Source organism: Equus quagga, chromosome 22 (genome assembly GCF_021613505.1).
Source record: "Equus quagga isolate Etosha38 chromosome 22, UCLA_HA_Equagga_1.0, whole genome shotgun sequence".
Classification (NCBI taxonomy): Eukaryota; Metazoa; Chordata; class Mammalia; order Perissodactyla; family Equidae; genus Equus; species Equus quagga.
Genome location: NC_060288.1, coordinates 12798604 through 12815185, shown reverse-complemented (window position 1 = coordinate 12815185; position 16582 = coordinate 12798604). Strand labels below are relative to the sequence as shown.

The 16582-nt window shown below is 43.8% G+C and overlaps 1 long non-coding RNA gene across 1 annotated transcript; it reads right to left on the bottom strand.

Moving 5' to 3' along the window:
- Nucleotides 1–3988: 3988 nt before the first annotated feature.
- Nucleotides 3989–14807, bottom strand: LOC124231802 (uncharacterized). The gene is made up of 5 exons (XR_006886686.1): nt 14673–14807; nt 11513–11576; nt 10984–11104; nt 5802–5900; nt 3989–5195 (listed from the first exon to the last, which is right to left on the bottom strand). It is a non-coding gene; the product is annotated as an uncharacterized LOC124231802 (long non-coding RNA).
- Between the last annotated feature and the right edge of the window lie 1775 nt (nt 14808–16582).

Sequence of the window (16582 nt, the reverse complement as noted above, 5' to 3'; positions counted from 1 at the left end):
GGTTCAGATCCTGGGTGCAAACTTAACACACCACTCATCGAGTCATGCTGTGGAGGCACCCCACATAGAAGAAGTAGGAGGACCTACATCTAGGATACACAACTATGTACTAGGGCTTTGGGGAGAAAAAAAAGAGGAAGATTGGCAACAGATGTTAGCTACAAGAGACAAAGAAGGGGACTATATATATATATTTTTTTTTTTTTAAAGATTTTATTTTTCCTTTTCTCCCCAAATACCCCAGTACATAGTTGTATATTTTAGTGTGGGTCCTTCTAGTTGTGGCATGTGGAACACCACCTCAACGTGGCCTGATGAGTGGTGCCATGTCCGTGCCCAGGATCAGAACCGGCAAAACCCTGGGCCACCAAAGTGGAGCACGCGAATTTAACCACTCGGCCATGGGGCTGGCCCCAGAAGGGCACTATATATTGATAAAAGGTTCAAGCCACCAAAAAAGACATAACAATTATAGACATATGCATACCTAACAAGAGAGCCCCAAAATATATGAAGCAAATGACAGTATTGCAGGGAGAAATAGAAAATTCTACAGTACTAGTTGGAGACTTCGATACTCCACTTTCAATAATAGATTAAACAACCAGACAGAAGATCAATAAGGAAACAGGGGAATTGAACAACACTATAAACCAACTAGAACTAACAGACATATACAGAACGCTCCACTCAACAACAGCAGTTTCACCTTCCTTCCAAGTGCACATGAAACATTCTCCAGGATAGACTGTATGTTAGACCACAAAAAAGTTGTACTACATTTTAGAAGATTGAAATCACAAAGTATCTTTTTTAATCATAAGGGAATGAAACTAGAAATTGATAACAGACGGGAAATTGAACAATTTGCAAATAGATGGAAATTAAACACAATACACTCTTAAACCACCAATGAGTCAAAGAAGAAATCACACAAGGGAAATTAGAAAATACATTGAGACAAATGAAAACAAAAACACAACATACCAAAATGTATGGGATGGATCCAGCAAAAGCAGTGCTAAGAGTAAAATTTATAGCTATAAATGCCTACATTATTAAGAAGGAAAGATGTCAAACTAATAACATAACCTTCTACTTTAAGTAACTAGAAAAAGAAGAACAAAGTAAACCCAAAGCCAGCAAAAGGAAGGAAATTAAAAAGATTAAAGATAAGCCAAATAGAGAATAGTTAAAATAGTAAAAAGAATCCACAAAACCAAAAGGTGGTTCTTTTCAAAGATTAACAAAATTGACAAATCTTTCACTAGATTGACTGAAAAAAAAAGAGAGCGAGAAGGCGCTGTCCTGGTGGAATTATATGGTGAATAGTAGAGACCGGATTAAAATATGGACAGTCTGACCTTGACAGCTGCTTGGGCCCTTCTATGAGAAATTACAAGGTCAATAGTGGTAAGAGAAGAGTAGCCTACGGAAGACAGTATTCAATTTCAGTGTGAGGTATCCTCAATCCGCCTTAACAGGACATTTGTAAAGCTTACAGCACAGGTCATGATTTGCATTCAAAAAGTATCTTAATAATGAAAAAAAGCATTTTAATAAATGATAAAAAAGCATTTTGATAAAATACATATCCCATATTTTAACAGATAATAAAAATTTAATTCATTTAATAATACTAATTGAGCCCTCAGGTAAAGGAACTAAAGTAAATTTACAGAGACACAATGATCTTATCCTTTAGAAAGAAGCTTATGATCTATATGGGAGACATAATCAGAATAACAGGCATATATGTACATATATTAAGACTTAAATCAAAGCATTAATTACCTAAGTCCTTATCCTGTGGTCCATGGATTATATGCAAAATGTGTTTTTTCCTGAAGAGTGGGTCCATAAATTCCACAGCTTCTTAAAGAATTCTAACCACTGTCACCCCCAAAAAGCTAAGAGTGACTGCTCTAAAACTTTAAACAGGGAAAAATGACTAATACATTCTTAATGTTTGCTTCCATTTACATTTCTTTCTCAATGTTAATTACTGGTTAAATTATGCATTTTGCTTGGTTACCACTTTTTCTAGTCAAGGCTTTTTGGGTCACAGGATAAAGACACTACTTCAAGCTAGGTTAAGCAAAAAGGCCTTTGAGAAAGGCTCTTGAGGTGGCCAATGGAATCCAAGGGCATCAGGTGTAGGTGGGGCCACAGAAGCCAGCAGCCCACTTCCGTCACTCTACTTCTCTCCTGAATTGTCCACTCCACTGGTCTCTCAGCAAACCAGCAGTCACTGCTCATGCATGCAGGTGACCCAGCGCAGTCCCTCACTCCCCAGTTTACACGTCCTCTGTTCACTGACCTGCAGGAATGCTAAATAGCATCTCACCGTCCAATTCAGAACTCTCAGGACTGAGACTCTGCTCGTCCCACTGCTAATCCCATCAACTGTAGCCAGGAAGGCAAGGTCCTGTACAGCAAGCATGCTGCCATGGGGTCTGAACAGGGCAAGTCTCAGCAAAGAGGAGCAGAGGCTGAGAGACACTCCATCTGTGTCTCCTGCTCCACTCAACTGAAAATGAATTTGCTTGTCTGTACACCTGAATGTCAGGAAATTTTCATTTATATGACTCTCTAGAATCTGAAAATATTCTCATTGCCTATAGAGATGATAATTAAGACAAAAGATTTTACTTAAACAATGATCTTACTTTTATTTATTTATTTATTTATTTATTTATTTATTTATTTATTTAATTTATTTTGAGGAAGATTAGCCCTGAGCTAACATCTGCTGCCAATCCTCCTGGGGTTTTTTTTGCTGAGGAAGACTGGCCCTGAGCTGACATCCATGCCCATCTTCCTCTACTTTATATGTGGGATGCCTGCCACACCATGGCTTGCCAAGCAGTGCCATGTTTGCATGTGGGATCCAAACCGGCAAACCCCGGTGCATGCTCTGGCTACGTGACTTCACAAATTTTCTGAAAGACAATCCTTAATCACTTTGTTGATAAGAGTTGGGGTCTGTTGGAACTGGCTCTAAATGGGCCCATGGGGACACTATTACATTTGATGGAATTTTCAAACAAAATGTGTGGTATAAATTGCAAAATAAGGCTAGTTTTTTTGCCAGATTTCAGTTTCATTATAAATATGTCTCATTCAGTACACAAAATTTGGAAAAAAGAAAAGAAAAAGGATACACATTCACAACCCACCATAAAGAAACAGCCATTCATACCATTTGTTATATTTTCTACTAATGTTTTTCCTATCCATATTTTTGCATAACTAAAGCCCCAGTGTAAATACACAAAGACATAACACAGAAGTAAAAGTCCTTCCATTGCCTTAAGGCCCATCCCTCCCACCCACTCTTACCCCCCTAGGTCAAAATAAGAACTCGCCAAAGCACAACATTAAAACACAAAAACAGCAAGTCAGGACTTAACTGGTTTTACCTCAGAGCCTCACCAGATAAGAGCTCTTTTAATAACAAAGCTTCCATTTAGCGACAGTGAACTGCCTTGTCCTTCAGATTCTAAGGACCACTTGCTTTGTTGTGTAGTTTCCTTTAAACCTTGCTTAGAAGGCACCTGGAAATTCGTGAGAGGATCTTTGAGTCAACAACCCTGATTCTTGAGCAATGACCTCACCTGATGTCCCCTCCCCGCCCTCCCAAAGTCTCTCCCAATGGCAGTGTGACTGGGATAGATAAAGGGATCCCAGCCCCAGAAGGAACGTCCACCCGACTCCCCACCACCCAAGTGATAGAGTGAGCTGCCAGCTGGAGGGCGCTTCTCCTGCCCTTGAGTGGAGGTGTTAGTTGTCCCTCTCAGATTTCTGACAGCTCCCTCAAGAACAGCTTGCCAAGGACAAGAGTCCTCCTCTGTGAGCAACTGTCCTCCTCTCTGGAAGTCTGAATTGTCTGAATAGTTTGTATTTCAATAGGTTATTGTGCATAAGTAGTTTGCACAATTAATGGAGGGCTAATTAGGGAGAAATAGCTTAAAGAAATGATCGCATACATAGTATATTTATATGCACACACATATATAAATTGTTCATAAAGTGCAACAATTACATGTATATGAATACACATTATTTATATTGAAAAAGAGTGAGTCAGACTTCATTCTAGAACCCACCCCACATGCCCCGTGTGATCCACGGGCAGGTGTGGAATTGACGAAGCCTTCCTCCAGAAGCTCCACCAGACAATCCTTAGTCACAGGAAAGGCCTTTGTCCCTGCAGAGCCCAAATGGAGGCTTTCCAATTTCGTTTGCATAAAATACCACCGTTTTCCAAAGTAAACATTAGCAGAATAATTTAACAGGAACGGCTGTTGTCTTCCTTCTGGGTAAACCATCCATTCTCTAAAATTTAAGATAAACTAAAGCCTTTACGATCACTCTTTAGAAAATCGCTCCAAAATATTTTCATTGATCAGAATGCTGCCTCGTTTCAAAAGAAATTTGAAGTGCGTTAAGATAAAGAGTGTGTATGCATTAAGATTAACAAAGTAGAAATGAAGACAGCAAGCAGAAAATGAGAAGCACTGTGCTAACCCTGAGAACTATTTGGGTTGAAGAGCAGGTATACAGAGCAGTTAGTAGAAAACCTGGAACACGGTAAGGGCGAGTACGTGGTGGCCGATATTATTATCATTATAAACAATATCACATTTCTCTTCTCAAATACCCATGTTATTTCACCACATGAAGTTGCAACTACTTCCATTTTTAAGGCTTTAAAATGATTTTGAATAATTTAAAATAAACAAGCCACCATTGGATTGGAATTTTTCACAGCGGTCCAGCACTGAGGCTGTGTGCTACTAGGCTGTGTGCGAGCCAGTCTTCTTCTGAGGATCATTTGAGCCTTGTGTTTCAGGCAATTAAAAAGAACAATCGATACTGAACCTCTTAATCTCAAGCTTGTGTGCCCGATGCACAGCAAGCCAAACACTGAGACACTGGTGCTTGGAGATGGAGAAAGATTTAATTAAATTGGCCAAAATGAGTGGATGGGAGCCCGGGTATGCTGGAGTCTGTCTCCCCAAGAACAGAAAGCAGCGGGCTTTTATAGAGCTAAGGGGATTAGGAGGAGACGCTTCAGAGAAACAAAGGGGTCACTCCCCATAAGTCGCTGGGCAATCCGACTTCTGGGCTTCAGTGTTGCTGAGGGCCGGCCGTCTGGTGATCGAAACCTCCCCAAAGGCATTCTCTTTCTTCTGCAAAACAAACTCACATGAGACCCAAGTTGCCCCTCAAGTTAAACAAGTAAACAGCAAATTGACAAGATTCATCCATGTCTGTGCCGGGAACAGGGTCAAAAGGCCATCGTGTTCTTATGGAATATCCACAGTAACCCTCAGGCACCCTGCTTTGTGATTAAATTAGCAATGTGCTTTTGCCGTTTACTTAGCTCTTTCATCTCTGACTGGAAAATTTGGAGGCAATAAGGTCCCCAATATTTTGGTCTGGAAATCATCTCTCTGATTCCTGGTAGCCATGACAAATAAGAAAAAAGGAGTAAGTTACATTGTTCCCATCACATATAATGGAAAGTTTCAACTGGAAGACTCAGCAAATATTTCTAGCGCAGGTCAGAGAGACTGGAGAATCTAACCAAACAGGATTTTCCTCTTATCCCTCATCTGGATCTGAGATTATCACTCTCGAGAGCCAACTTTATGGCCATAGGCCCCATTGCAGCCCCTGGGAGTCTCCCAGAAATGCCACAGGTGGGGGGCCTGGAGGAATCCCACTGTGTGCAGCAGACAGTGGTTAGCACCAATGGCACAATTGCAGACCTTGGAAAAAACGAACAAGATTACCTCTGGGCACAAAGGCCAAGTGTCTCCTTCTATGCTCCTCTTTAGCTCTTCTTTTTCACCTTCTGCCAAATCCTTAGGCAATTCCATTTCTAGATTCACCTGAGATGATACCAGAAGGCAGCTTACAAAATACTACCTCCACTCAGGTCTGCTGGTGCAGTGCATGGTAGGCACTCAATAAATAAGTGACTGAGAACCAGAAAGCATCCAGAACAAAAATGACCTTGATGGTTCAAGTTCAGTTCAGAAAATATTTTTTTAAAGAGGGGAATGAGTTGTCAAAATTGTCATAATGCGACCTCATGGATTTCCCCATTTACGCAGCCTCCTCTTTCGATCTGTTGGATGTTCCCTCAATCTCTATGATTATTCAGTTCTCCTCATTTTATCAGAAACCATCATCAACTATTATTATTTAGCAATTCTGCCTTAATGAGATTGAGAAGACTTGGGGTGAGAGGAGAAACAGCAGATGGAATATATTCTATTTTCTGAATTGATAAGAAGGGGAAGGAGGGAATGTGGACATGATCAATTTCCATCACTAATCAAATAGAAGATACTAATTTTCTAAAAAGAAAATTTGTAGGTTAAATGCTGGTTTACTTTTCAAAAAAAAATTTTCGTTTAGTCCCAAACCACCAAAATGAATGTAATTTTCTTGGATTTATCTCAAGGCTAATAACTACCTTATCTTGCTTCATTAATGGTTAAGAACCTCTAAAATCTACCTCCCATTCAGTGGAATTTTTATTTAACCAAAGAAATAAGCATTAATCGTTATACTAATTATATACATGTTATATATACTATAAACATATTAGTTATATTAATTATCTATGTATAGTTACACTGATTATGAAAAGTAGAAAAAGTGAGAGAACAATTTGACTTGTAGAGACTTTATATCATTGTTAAATTCTCCAACCCAGTCCCATCACATTCCCACATTAAAATCTTCAGAGACAAAACTATATATGTATATTAAAAAGTCTATTTGTTTACACAAAGGTAGAATTCTAATAGACATGATTCCACCTGTGATGTGAACATAGGTACATAGACTCTTTGTGGCACTGTTATTACATATCGTTGTTTATTTCTTTGGTTAAGTAGAATTTCCAGCTGACACATGGTAGTTGTTAGAGGTGCTTACCCACGAAGATAGCAGCTGGCTTGCCAGGATTAGAACATGCCATGCGGTTCCTCTGATGGCGAGGAGAGCACTTTTTTCCTCTAACCGCTGTGCATCATGACCTTCATCAATCAGCCCAACACCCAATCTTTCAGCCAAGGAGCAGCGGATTCTTAAGAAGCTTTTTTCTTTTTTTCTCCTGGAATGTTCCTACCACAAGATCAAAGCCACACTCAGAAATATCTCTGCATGGTATCTATGCTGATATTTTTTTCTCAGCACAAAACAAGAAAGAGTGGCATTGGCCCAGTGGTCCAGAAGCTGTTATCCCAGAGATGAGTGAAGGGAGGTAATAAGATCTTTCTGGCTTTATCTCTGATCCCAGAAGCCTGAGTTCCAAAAGGTCAAGACGGCGGCATCTCTTAGAGCTGTGAATTATGGGCCAGGAGCGAACTAAGCTGGGCCTGGATTGAGAGGAGTTAGTGCACGGGGCACAGCAGTCCAGATGTGACTGCCTCACTTGCAGTGTGCCCCAGCATCGTTTAGGCCAACACTCCACCTCCTGCCCTCCTGCCTGCCCAGCCCTTTCTCTTTGCTCCCACTGTGCCTGTCTTCCTCTCAGGGGCTTCACCTGGCTTTCCCTACCCCTTAGCCAGCCTGGCCAATCAGCCTCTGCTCTCTCCTTGTCCTCTTCATGCCTCCGTTTCCACTGCTGCCCTCCCCAGCTGCTCTCTAAATGCTGATGTTCCTGGGTTTCTCTCTTGGGCCCTCCTTGGGTGATTTCACCCACGCCCCTGGCTTCAGCTGCCTCCAGGATGCTAAACTATGTACTGGCAGCCCAGATTTCCAACTCGGCTATCTCCTTATATCCAAGCTCCAGCTGCCTTCTAGAGAGCTCCACCTTGATGTCCTTCTAGCACTGCAGTCAATGTGTGCTTTCATTCAACGAGTCTCCCAGAAGTGCCTCGTGTGGGCATCTGGAGTGACAGTCCCACTTTATACAGCAGACAATGGTTGGCACCAATGGCACAATTGCAGACCTTAGAAAAACTAGCAGATTCCCTTTGGGCACAAAGAAAGAGTGTCTCTTCGTATGCCTTCCTTCAGCTCTTCTTTTTTGCCTTCTGCCAAATCCTTAAGCAGTTCCATTCTTTGATTCGCCTGAGATGATAGAATGCAGTTTATAAAAGCATTTATACCCTCCTCAGGTATCATGGCACAGGGCATGGTGGGCTCCTATTTTCCAAACTAGCAAATTTCTGTCATACCTTCCTCCTTCCCGCACCGTCAGTACCCAGCTCAGCTCAATGCTACATCCTAAATCTCTCTTGATGTTGTCCCTTTCTCTCCATCCCACTGCCTAGGGCAGGCTTCATCACCTTTATCCTCTAACAGCTTCCAGTCTGATTTTCATCACTCCTGTCTCTCTAGGCTGTCTAGTTACCTCCTAAAACACAAATGCATCATGCCAACACACATTTGATGACTTCAGTCGCTTTTAAGTAAAGCCCAACTCCGGCGTCTGGTACACCAGGCCCTTCGAAGTCAGCCTCAGATGACCTTACCAACTGCCTCTCCAGTCACTCCCCAGGAACCCAGGTCTCTATTCCCTCTCAGGTCACCATGCATTGGTCACACTGTCTCCTCAGAATGCCTTTGTCTTTGCCTGTCAAACACCCACTTACCATTTAAAAACCCAGTTCAGACACAAGCCTCCCACCCACCCACCCAGCTCCCTTGGGCAGAGTCCCGCTCTCCCCTATGCTCCCATGGGCCTGTGGACTTACCTCCTGGAGGACAGGACTGTGCTGTTACTCATCTTACTCAACCACATACCAACCCCACTCCCTAGTGCAATGCATTGACAGGGCAGGTGCTCAAAAATGCCTGTTGGATTTGATTTCACCAGAATAAGAAAGCAGGAAAGCCACAGATTCATTTCCTAACAGTCTCATTACATTTTAAGTATCTCCTCTCCCTACAACAGATACTATTGAAATGAGAATCTAATCTGATGGATGGATATTTATTGAAAGGGCTTCTGGAAGCAAAGAATAAGCTCTTAAGAGAAACTCTCCCGGTGGAAGCCTGTTCCGAAGGTAACAGAAACCTCCCCTTGAGTGGTCACAGTCTTCACTTGAACAACCTGGAGTGTGGCGGGGAGGTGGGCGGGGGAGGAGGGAGTAGGAAAATTTGTTCCCATCAAAAGGAAAAAAGAAATGGTGCTGTAAACCCCCCCAGAGTTAGAACCACTATCCCATAACTTAACCCTCTCATACGTGTCTACGTGCACAATTCGCTTAGGCTGATAGAGAAGTAACTGGACTTAGTAAACTGCAAAGAGCAAATGAAACTGCACGGTGAGCAGACAAGGACGCGAGGAATGGGGAGCAGGGAGTGGGGAGGCCTCGCAGGTGCTGTCTCTGCCAACTCTGATGGAGTCTCTTCCCCTCCCCCTGACTTCCTTCTTCCCAGTTGTTTAAGGAGAGCCTTTCAGAAGGCTGGGTCATCTGGAAGGCTGGGGAGTTGTTAAAGGAAAAGCTGGCAAGGGGTGGAGAGGAGAGAAGGCTGTGAGGAGGAGATGGAAATGTCATTTGGGTTTGGGGACAGCAGGATGGTGTGGAAGCTTCTCTCTCTGGCTTTCTCCCCTGCTGGAATTCAGGCCCTGATTGACTCTCTCCTGGATTGTTTTCCCTGGTGACTAACCTCAGTGACCCATCATCACCTCTGCCTACGATTACTCTGGTCTCCAGGCTGCCACCAGAGTGGTGTCTCGAATGGGCTAATCTAACCATGTCTTTTCCCTGCTTCCCAGGGCCCCGTTCTATTATGGGATTAACTCAAGTGCTTCAGCCAAACAGCATCCACGGGCCTCCCAGTCCTAACCCCTGCCTGCTTCTTCAGACTTCTCTCCTGACCTCCCCACCTCACATCCCAGCTTATGGGTCTCTGCCTGTCATCTGTTGCCTCCGTGCACTTGTTCATGCCCTTCTCTTTGCTTGGAATCTCCTTTCAAGATTTAGGTCAGGCGTCTTGTCTTCAACAAAGATACACACACACACAGATACTCAGACACACTCAGAGACACAGATACACATTGAGACAGACACATGTATAGATACATACATAGACATACAGAAAGATAGTCGGACACACGTGTACACACATGCACACACCGTATGACACCACACACCAAGACTGGGCTAAAGCTCCTTCTCTGAGCTCTCATAGCACCTTAGCCAGACCTCTGTCACTGAACTGATCAGCTTTTACTGACAAATCTGTCCTTCTATCTCGATGATAAATTGTTCCAGGTCAAAGGCCATGCCCTTTGTCACTTTAAACACCCCACCCTTCCTCACACACTGTCTAATTCATAGTGGGCCATCAATAAAGCTTTGCTAAACTGAACCCAACAATAATTCCAAGGCAGGCCAGAGGGACTGGGAAATGGAATGGCTTCCCCAGTGACCAAATCTAAAATTTATTCTCCCGTCCAAATCTCTGGGCAAGGGCAGATTGCGACCTTCCATGGCAATGACAGTGACAACATCACCCCGCCATCAAGTCTTATCCTTGCCCCTTAAAACACACAAAAACATCGTACTCCTAAAACTTGGCCCTTAGCCATTGAGTTCAAGGCCTTTCTCCAATTTGAGATATTCAGCAGAATAAACTAAGTTGATGCCACTTCTAGGCAGCCAGAAGGAAACAGCAAAGAAATGCTTCGAGCTTCATTCAGCACTTTTTCATCTCCCATTTGTCTCCTAAATTAAAACCCTTCCGAGGCAGAAGCTACGTCTGATTATTCTTTGTGTTTCTCACGGTTCCTAGAAGAACACTGGCAGTAAGAATGGCGAAGCGTTGGAGAAGAAGGTGGGATAGAATGGGACATGGGCCCTTCGAATTTTCCACAGGAAAAAAAACATGTAACCTGGAGATTTAATAAAACCTACAAAAATGTAGACACTACCTATGTAAGTTGCAGGAACTCAGCTGGGTTTCTATTTGGTCCAGGCAGTCTACACACTGGTATAGTCCACTCACCTGCGTCACATCACAGTCACAAGCACAGGCTCTGGGACCAGACAGCTCTGGTCAGAATCCCGATTCTGTCATGCACCAGCGGTCCACACTGGGGTGGCCTCTTGAGTCTCAGTATCCGCGTCTGGAAAGAGGAGAATAACTCAGACTGCACCGGCAGGGTGTGGAGCTCTCAGCTTGGTGTTGGGCACACAGGTGTGGTCTACCAGCAGTTGCTCTTTATTGTTGTTGTTGTTATGAGGGCATTGAAATTTGAAATGAGAGCAGAAGTTCTAAATCAGAGCAGAACACTATTAAAATATTGGTGGGTTTGACCATTTGGAGAGGTATAATGAGAGAGACTGCATCTGAATGTAAGTGTAGACAAAAAGAAAATTAGTAAAGCAACTTGTTACAACCCAAGACTGGCACATAGGCAGCACCTCTCCTTGGCAAAATAGGGCAGGTGGGGAGGAGGGAAGATGTGTCTGGCCACTAACAGAGGGTCAGCACTCAAACCTCATTTAGGTTCCAGACGGCAGCAAGTTCCCACCTGGAGAGGGGGAAGCAGCCCCAGAAACTCAGGCATCAGGTGATCTGGTCCGGAATTCCAGCTCCTAGGAAGAGAGACAGTGAGAACCACGCAGAAGCCATGTCCTCTGGTGATGAAGCCCTGGGCTTCTCCTGAGGTTCTGGACACCCCTACTCTGCCCACGGGATTGGTAGCCAAGCGCAGCTGGGACCAAGATGGGAACCTGGGGGCCAGCTAGGGGCCCCATTGTGCAACCTAAATGTATACAATTTTTATTTGTCAATCATACATCAACAAAGCTGGGGGGGAAATAACTAACCAGAGAAAAGATAACATTGAAAATAAAGGGAACCAGCCCTGATGGCCTAGAGGTTAAAGTTCGGAGTTCTCACTGCTTCAGCGGCCTGGGTTCCTTTCTGGGTTGCAGAACCACACCACCTGTCTATTAGTTGCCACACTGTGGTGGCAACTCATATAGAAGAACTAGAAGGACTTACAAGTAGGATATACAACCATGCACTGGGGCTTTGGGGAGAAAAAAAAGGAATCGTGATTCCTGTATAGTGTCCTTCCCACTACTGCAGCCAAGCATTATCTATTCGGAGGATATCTGCAGCTATTTTTACATCCCGGCCTGCGCTCTGGTGAGCTCCATCCAGGCAACCCTGAGACCACCTCACTCCCCCCGCCTCCCTCTACCTCTCCCTACCCCAGCCTTTCGATGGTTTGTTTACAGTGTGAGCCACCAAGTGCTCCCTTTCCTTAAGCTACTTTGAGTTGAGTTTCAGTCACTGGGGAATAAAGAATACAGACTAACTGTAAATAGAGCTGAGCACTCAGTACAGGGAGCAGAAGCCAAAAGACACAAAGAGAGGCAGCAACCAATCGAGTTGTGGGAATGCTGCGTCTCCAGCACACACACTGTATCTGGCACATAGTAGGTACTCAAGAGGGATTTGGTGACGAAATGGCAGAGAGGCAACCAACGAACCTCTCCCGAGAGCAGAGAGGTGCGTCTGCCGCCAGAGCTGCTCTGGACCCCAGGCTTCCTCCCAGGGCTCTCTGAGTGAGTCCCGGCTGTGTCTGCCCTCAACACCATGAGGCTGGGAGGGGCCGCCCTGACATCCCGTCCTCCTATCTGCCACATGAGTGTTTACAATGAACTTGGCCACGACCCTCTGAGTACTAGAGGTGATCTCAGTGCGTCTGTATTTCTTGCAACCAGAAGTGCCAAATATGCTTTGTGTCCTAACAGCTGCAAGATACAGATGGGCATCTGGGTCTTATAAATGAGGTTAAGGCTCAGAGACATCAGGCAACTTGCCCACGGGCACAATGCACCCAGAAGCAGGTAGCACCATCACAGTTTTCATCAAAGCCTTTTCCAAGTGCCACGCTCCTTCCTTGATCTCCTCCACTGAGAATTATTTCTCCTTTCTAGGTTTCCCCTAATCCACCCTTCCTTTCCTGCTGCCCCTTCTTGTCCTCAGGAATGGCTTTGGGCCTGTGAGTGCTTTAGGGAGCAGAAATCTCTCTTGGAGAGAGGAGAAGGCATACAGGTCAGGGACAGGGGACACATCAGCCCACAGCATTCCGTGGCTCCCTGGGGCTCTGGTGCTTGCACTGTCAGACCCCCACTTCCCGTGGCCCCTGGATCCATCCGCTTGCTTATCCAGATGCTGTCTCCAAGGCTCCCCCAGCTTGCACACAGATGCTACGTCTCTCACCCCAGTTTGACTTGGTTCATTCCCAGCTTGCGGTTTCAGCACTTGGCCTCTCAGTCAGTCAGGAGTGGCCTATGACATCACCCCAGGCCTTCACCACGAGGATTCCAAAATCTGTGGGAAGTTCCGGGCTGGTTTCCTCACTGCCTGCTCCCCCTGGTGCTCAGTCCCACCTTGGCAGCTGTTCTGTAGGTCTGAGGCCTGGTCCCCCATTTCTTCTATCTGGTTTAACTGTCTCTGTCTTCCATGCCTCAGCCCAAGTCCCTCCCCAATGACACCAGCCCCATGGTTCCTTCTCCTCCCCAACACCATACCAGGAGTTACCTTTAACCACGCATTGGGCCACTTGACTTAGAATTACTTTTCTATAGTTACATACTCTCCTATTGTTCTCTGATTGTACAATATCTTCCTCTATTGAATCCCTTTAAAGATTAGGGTCTACAAGACTGCAAGATTACATCTTAGAGTTCCTTTATAACCTTATATATCCTACGACAGAACTTCCTAAGTCTATAGGAAATGCCCAACAACTATCCCTCATAAACATAGTAAATCAAGAATTGGCTGTATGCACATATGAAGGTGGATCTCAACAAACCAGATCTACGGAGGTATAGCTAGTCTATTACCCGGGAAAAACATGTATTTGAGTGCCTGCTATAGTTTAGGAACTGAGCTACTTTGGAAGAGAAAAGAAAACAAAATGAGAATAAGTTACAAGCTCTGCTCCCTAAGCCTCACAGTCTGCTGGGGGAGCAGAACCACAAATTCACGATTTAGAACAACACGATAAATGCAACGATTAAAATATCTACAGCATTCTGTAGTGGAAGCAGGGGACAAAGTCACTGTGATGCCTGAGAGAATGTAAGAAGACTCACAGAACGCTTGATTTGGGTCTTGAAACATGAGTAGAAGTTTGCCCATCAGAACTGAAAGAATGCTTTCCTGGGAGTTGTGGTCATTTACCCTGTTATATGGACACTAACCCATCTGCTCAGCCATTTTAACGCTGGATCAAGAGCTGGGGTGAAATACTGGTTCTAGCAGAATACCCTTGTGGGACCAGGGCCCTGAGACTCGCATGTGACCTATAATCTTAGTTTCAATGTAACATCTTCCAAAGCAATTAAAAATAGTTTACCCATAGATTGACATTGAATTCCCTTGTCTGCACCCAATTAAAAAAATAATAATAGCAACTTTATTAGATCTAAAATAAGCCCTGATTAGAAACAGCCTGTTTAAAAATCAATAAACTTTTCTTAATCCCCGCAGTGGAAAAAGAGAGAGGCTCCTCTCTGTCTTCCCTAAAAAGTCAGTATTTATACAAAGCATTACGTCGCAGGCTTCAGAGACGCAGAGGTGCCCTGGCTTCCACCCGGCCGCCCGCGCCCTCTGAATCCCGCATGACTTATTTGGCTATAACTAATCTCAGCTCCAGGCTTGCTTACATTTTTGGGTTACCCTTTCGCCTGGAATGCATCTCAGTGTTCTCATTAGCGCTGTCTTCCCAGCTCCGGCCCGGCCCTCGATCTCCTTTTGTTGCTGTTACTTTCTGTCCTGCCATTAGTAATCTTGACTGCTCTCAGCGCGCAGCCAGGCCTGGTGTGTTCCCCATCAGGCTGACACTTTCTGTTCCCGCGCCAGAGCAAGGCCCAGACTCCTCCCTCCCTCGCCTCTCCCCACAGCCAAGCACCCCTGTGCCCTTCCTGGGTATTTACAGTAGGAGTTTTTTGTTAATTCTTTTTCTAATTATAAAATATGTTTTATGCTTTTTATAGAAGACTACAAAGAAAAATATTGAGAAAATCCTTATAATCCACACTTAGAGTCAAACTATTTTTCTAGCATAATCCTTATTTAAAATATATTTTGCTGTATGTTTATTAAAAAAGTACTATATCTCTTGATGTGATATGATGAGAATGGCACTTAACTTCTGTGGTCTTTTCCCCAAAAATTCATAACCCTAGTCTAATCATAAGGAAAACATCAGATAAACCCAAATTGAGCGACATTCTACAAAATTTCTGAGCAGAACTCCTCAAAACTATCAAAGTCATCAAGAACAAGGAAAGTCTGAGAAAACATCAGTCTACAGGAACCTAAAGAGATATGATCACTAACGTAATGGGGTATCCTGGATGGGGTCCCAGAACAGGAAGAGGACATTACACGAAAACTAAAAAGCCCATGAGATGGTATACATTAGTTAAGAATAATGTATTGATATTGATTCATTAGTTGTGACAAATGTAAGATGTTAACAACAGGGGAAACTGGATACCTGAAATATGGGAATTCTCTACATTATCTTTGCAACTTTTCTGTAAATCTAAAACTATGCTCAAATTTAAAGTTTATTTTTAAAAAGTGCTACATGACCATTGGGGAACAAATTCAGACAATATGGAAGTGTGTAAAATAAAAGGCAATAGCCCCCTCCTTCCATCTCCCCATCTCACAGTTGGCACCAGCCTTATTTTTTGGAAATGTTTCCTCTTTATTGCATAGTTTAGCTCATGCTGCAAACGCAATTTCCAGTCGTGGCTTTTTTGTTTAGCGTTGCAACATAAGCTTTTTCCCACGTCCTTAAGAACTTCGTAAAGACAATTTCGTTCATTGCACGGTTTTCTTGCCTAAATTAGTTGTGATCCAGCCGTTATGTTTGTAGAAGGTTTGCTTTCACTATCCACGTCTTAGAATGTTTCCTCCTGCAAAGAACTGCTCGTCTGCTTTCTCCAAGCAATAAGGAAGACAGCAAAATCTTCATCTGTTCTCTTCTGGGCCCTCCGGAAAACTTGCTTAGTCAAATGTGTTTCAGCAGAGTTCGTAAGTTGAAAGTCGTTCTTTTCCTGATCTCTCCCCCACCTTTATTTCTCATGATGTAGGGATTTATAATCTGTTGGGGATAACCCAGGTGTTGTCATTTTGATAGCTAAAATGTGGAATCTTTGAACCTTGATGTAGTGGATTGAACAGTGTCTCCCCAAAATTCATATCCACCTGGAACCTCAGAATGGGACCTTATTTCAAAACAGGGTCTTTGCAGATGTAATTTGGTAAAATGAGGTCGTACTAGATTAGGGTGGCCCCTAAATCCAATGACTGGGGTACATGGGAAGACACAGAGACACACAGAGAGAAGAACGCCATGTGAAGACTGAGACAGAGGTTGAGAGATGTGTCTACAAGCCAAGGAATGCCAAGGGTTGCTGGCAACCACCAGAAGCCAAGAGAGAGGCACAGAACAGATTCTCCTTCAGAGCCCCTAAGACGGAACCAATGCTGCCTACATCTTGATTTTGGACTTGTAGTCTTCAGAATGGTGACGGAATAAATTTCTGTTGTTTCGAGCCAC